Here is a 5,846-nt window from a genome sequence, read left to right on the forward strand (position 1 = left end):
AAAAAAAAAACAAAAAAAAAAAAAAAAAAAACAGTGGAAGACAGAGGTAGAGGATGTCAGGATTTACCACAAAGTCATAGGTATTCAGACTACAGTGTTCGTGCAGGGATGGCAGTAAGCCAATAGCTAGTGCATTACCACAGGTATAAGGGCTATGTACAGAGCTGGCTCGCTCACTTCACCTTTGGATCTCATCTCAAATGTCACCTTAGTAGTGAGGAGTCCTTTACAAAACAGCAGTGTCTACTTCTCCTATCCCCATCGCTGTCTTATTTCCTCTTCTCTGTTTTAGTTTCTCCATTGCCACTTGCAGCCTTTTGACACACTGTATTTTACTAGTCTCTCTCTATCACGGCTCCTCACTCTGGGGCAGATTATACAGAGACAGGGATTTCTTACTGCTGTTGCTGTTCACTGCTATAACTTCAGGGTTCAGAACTCACCTGGTACTTAGTAAGCGTTCTTTTTTCTTTCAAGTACATGGATGCAACAGTTTAGAATACTTAAAAACAGACTCACACATATAAGGTCCCCAATACATGACTAAACTGACTTTACACGTCAGTGGGAAAAAGCTGAATTATTCAACACGGGTTCTCTTATTCCTAAATTTGCAGAGAATTGAAGGAGCCAAATTCTTACAAATCAGATTTTTCTAAGTCTCTCACTCTATAAATTGTTGCCTTAGTGTTGAGGAGACACAAAGTTGCACAACAAAGTGAGATAATTCGTTGTCTAGATAGGTTAATAAATAGACCTCCTGTGGGCCACTTGGTGTTGCGGTGCTTAAGGCTGCTGGATCCCCGCCAACTACGCAATTTGAGTTTCAGACCTGGCAGCTTAAAACATGCCAGGCACATATGTGTAGGCGCCCAAAATCTCAACGGAAGAGAGATATAGAGAAGAGACTGCTGTGTGACTATCCCCAAGGAGTTGTGGGGTGCTTTCTCACTTCCGCTTCTTTCCAGCAAATGCATATCATCTTTGGAAAATTTTTTAAATGATTAAGTAGATCCCTTCCTTATATCTAGAAATTGATCCAAATGATTTAGATATGAAAGTGAAAACTTTAGAATTAAAAATAAAATAGAAAAGAAAAGGAATTTAAAACTTAAGAATTAAGAAAGAGGGACCAGCAGATGGTGTAATGGTTACATCACTGGACTCACACATGGTTGGCTGTGGTTTGAGTTCTGGACTCGGCATGTGTGCATGTTTGCCTAAAATCCTGAGAGGAGAATGGAAGAGAAGAGATTATGCTGTGGCCATCCCCTTCAGGCGGTGATTTCTCACTTTTTTTTCTCTCTGTCTCTTTGAGGAGCACACATGCTCTATAGCAAAAATCTCTCAAAAAAAGATTAAGGAAGAATATCTTAAAACAGAAGAAGTACAAATTATAAAGAAACTCATGGATAATTCTGATTATATTAACTGTCTATTCTTAACATGTACCATTAATAAAAAGGAAAGGTAAAAGTAACAAATTGGCAAAAGATATTTACAAGCAAATAACCAACAGAGGATTGGAGTCCAGAATAGAAAACTGTTACAAGAAAAATGAATGAATGAACACAACAGTATCATTGTTTCTCTGGGTGAGGGAAGTAGACTAGCCATAAAGACAAACTTCTACTTATGTATTTTGCCAAGGACTGACGTTCTTTTAACTTGTGGATTAAAAAAAAGAAATCTTAACTTCTCTTCCTTTATCAACATTTCTTTCCATGAAAAATCAAACAAATGAACAACCACACAAAAAAGGACATTTTAAAAATACGTGGTTTAATTCTTGAGGGTTTTTTGTTTTCTTTTTTTTGTTTATTTGTTTTGTTTTACGTCTTCTATCACTTTCTTTACAATTAAAATTTCCAAATAAGATAGGAAGAATCGTTCCTTCCCGGAAGTGGGTATCAATGAACTTGTGATCCTGGAGTTCAGAGTCTAAATGACTTTGCTCCCCTTCAAAGTTGCAATTGCTAATTGCATAACAATTGCTTATAAAGGAAATTGATGTGATCATGTCTGGCTAGCAGGAAATTAGGCAGATAAGTGGCAGACCATTACGCACATGTCTGAATTGACCAGTAGCTCGGTACATGCATCCTGGTTATAGCTTAGCCCTACAGACTCTGGATTTTGTCTTAGTACCATATTAATATTATCATCACACATTAGTTTAATTTTTAAATATTCAGAATATCAAAACTGATTATTTAGACCATCTTAGGAAAGAACATTTTTACAAAATGTAAAATGTAAGCTTCTAAACTTTTAATGACGAAAAGGTCCTAGAGCAAGGAACTTTCAAACAACAGCAGCAACAACCAAAAGCACTTAACAATTTATTAGGAATAATAAATCTGTCATCACAGAACAAATTTATGGCCACTATTTTTTGTAGAAGGATGTTTTCTCCCTTTGTTTGAAAATGGAAAAATTTCAGTCCATAAAAGCTTTAGAGCAATTATCAAAGCTCCATTAACCCAGGAAGTTCAATTTTCGTATCTTTAACTCATATAAAATTTCACTGGTACTTCATATGGCAATGTGCAATGATACAAACATGAGTTACTTTTATGTTCTGCTATGTCATCCCTCACAGTAGATGAGTTTTGAAAAAAAAATTCATTTCAGTGTGCACTTACCGAATATAAGTTTGGGGAATTAAAATTCTTGTTTGGGATGTACACAGAAGACTTTTTAAAGGTCATTGGGAACCCATATTAGATCACAGAATGTATTCCATAAAAGTTGTCTTCGACTTCTCTTTACCACTGTCTAGCTGCGAGATCTTGAATGAGTAATTTTACTTTTCAGTTTTCTCATTTAGGTTTTCTCTTGTAGTTACTTCTATTCTAATAATCCATGTTAAACATTGTGTTTTGACTTTGCTTTTCACTAAAAACATGGTACTTAAACATGTAACACACATATTTGGGTTAGGAATTGCATTGCTATGAGTCATTAGAGGGATCATCTTGGTTATACTAACTTTCTAGCATCCCTAAGGCCCAGCATCTTGTATAAAGTAGGCGCTCCGTACTATGTTTTAAATAATGACTGGATGAATAGCTCTTAGCTCTAAATTAGTGGAGTTATTAGTGCTTGTATTTTGACTGAAAATATATGATTTTTACTTCATTAAAATAGAGCAAATTTGGGTCAGCAGGTGGCATTGTGGTTAAGGCACTGAACTCCCACATGCTGACCATGGTTTGAGTCCCTGACTTAGCAGCTTGCTTCCTCACTTTCTCTCTCTCTCTCTCTCTCTCTGGTGAGCACAGGTGCCCTATAGCAAATTTGAAAAAAATAATAATAAATAAAATTAAATTAAAATTCTTTAAAAAATAAATAGCAAGTTTTGTATGTGAATTTCAGACAATCTGATTTTCCTTGGAGATTTTTCTTTTAACACCTTCTACCCTACTTACAGATTAGCATTCTGGAGAACTGGAGTTTTGAATGTTGAAAGAAACCGATCAGAGAGAGAGTTTTTATGTTTCAGCACTTATTGGCTAATTGACATGCCTTCCACCCACTTGCTGAACAATCCTGGGCACGTTAATTCCCCGTTGTGGGTCTCCTAGCTCTTTGAGAAATAAAAATAACACTGGCTTCTTTGAAAAAGAAACAGCTCACATAGCTATACAGTTATCAGTGAGCCTGGAGAAGGCTATTCTCTACTCTCACTCAATGTGAGATGTTTACTTAGTTGCCTCCTTTGGGGAAAACTTCTGGAAATGAAAAAGTACCTGTTAAGAAATACTGGGTTTTCCCTTCTACAAGTATCAAAGTTTCTTTTTTGTTTTGTTTTGTATTGTTTGTTACACTTTCTCCCTTCCCAATGTATTTAAGGAATTTTAAAAATTAAATTATTCTTGTGTATCTGCTGAATAGAATACTCTTTAGAGGCAAGAGTTTTTTATGATTCAGCAAAGGAAATAAAGAGGAGTTAAGTACATTTCAAATCTCAAGGCAGGTTCTTTGTGGAATAAAAATTTAGTGCTGAATCCTTTTTTGGTTTTGTTTTCATTTTTATTATTATTTTTTTTTTTGGAGGGGGTAGGTTGAGAGATACTTTGGTTGGATTGTTATTGCTAATTTTAAGATGGAATATTGTTTAAAGCCAGTCTTACAACGTTATGAAAATATAACCAAAGAACAAATTGGATCATTATAAATAACATATCTAGTTTTGATAAGAATGAGTCATAAAACTAGAATGTTTCCCTTTCCCTCCAGGTTCAACTGACCATGGTAATTATTCTTAGCATCTGTGAAGGTCACTTGCTTTGTGAGGTAATAAATTATCCAGTAGCAGGGCCATAAAGTAATGACGGCTGCCTGCCCGTTGTGGAGCATATGGCCCAATTCAGCGCTGAAGCAGGGAGCACCACACATTGTAAACAGGGGGCACACTACAGACGGTAATGAGAGTGGGTTTCTATCAACAGGGAAAGTACAAAGTCATCTAATGATAAATTCTGGCCTCACAAAGATGAGGCTAATATCATTAGCCATTTATTGCAAAGGAACTAAATCTTTTCAAATTAAACTCATGATGGATTTTAATCACTTACCTAATGTTGGTAAATGATTATGCCCCGAGCCATTAAGATAATGATCATTATTAGCAAGAGTATGTTTTTACAATGTTTCTAATGATTAAAATTAATCCAGAAGTCAAGAGCCATTAAATAATTTCACCTGCAACAGGATTGAAAAGATGCACACATTTTACGTAACTGCCATTTAAGAACAAAAGCTGAGAAAGCAAGGAGGAATATTCCCAAGAAAATCAAGCTATTAACTATAGCGCCACCAAGTGACTAACTTCAAAATTCCATGTGTAATCAAAAGGACAAAAATACCAAGGAAAATAGTTATGTTCAAAGAAAAAAAGCATCACAGCAAGAACCACAGTTAGATGCTGGTTATTGACCAATAATGAATCTCAGAACTCAAAGAGGTCAACTTCAAACTCTCTAGAATTACAACGGACATCTGGGGAACCTCAGTAATTATCAGTGGGTTGCCAGAAAGCTTGCCAAATGCAGAATTTGAACCACAAATGGAGATAAGCTGTTTTAAACAGCAGCAGCATTTTCAAATGTAAGAAAAAAATTTTGATAGAGTGATACAAAAGAGTTGATCATTGTCCACGACGTGCTGTCCTCCTAACGAGAAACGAATAAAGTGTGAACAAAAGAGAAAACAATAGTATAAAAATTTTAAATCCCATCTCCTATAATCTAAGACATTTGTTATTCTTTCTGGTATCTGGTGTAAAATCTATAAAGTACTGAAACCAAACTAAATAATTTCCAAAGTCACTTCCTAGGCCCAAAATCCTATGGCAAGAACCACTCCAAGGCATGTGGTTCAATAAATAGTTTTGCAAAATGATAAAGGTGCAAGTTTGTGCAGGATGAGACAGTACTTTTTTTTCTTTTTTTTTGAGAGGTTTTTGCTATAAGGTGCGTGTGCTCGCCAGAAGTCAGAGAGATAGAGAGATAGAAAGCAAGAAATCACCCCCCTAGGGGGATGGCCATGCTGTTCCTTAACTACTATGCCAGCTGCTGCCCCCTATACTAATGCTATTTTTTTTTTAAGAGGTTTTTGCTATAGGGCGCGTGCGCTCGCCAGAGAGATAGAAAGCAAGAAATCACCCCCCAGGGGGATGGCCATGCTGAAATCCCTTATCCTCCATTCTCTTCTTGGGATCTGGGGCACGCACGCACATGCACCTGGCGTAGAGTTTAAGCCACCGGGATTCAAACTGTGGTTGACTACATGAAAGTTCAGTGACATAGCCATTACGCCAACTACTGGTCCTGAGATTGTAC

This window comes from Tupaia chinensis, unplaced genomic scaffold (genome assembly GCF_000334495.1).
Source record: "Tupaia chinensis unplaced genomic scaffold, TupChi_1.0 Scaffold000322_1, whole genome shotgun sequence".
Lineage (NCBI taxonomy): Eukaryota > Metazoa > Chordata > Mammalia > Scandentia > Tupaiidae > Tupaia > Tupaia belangeri.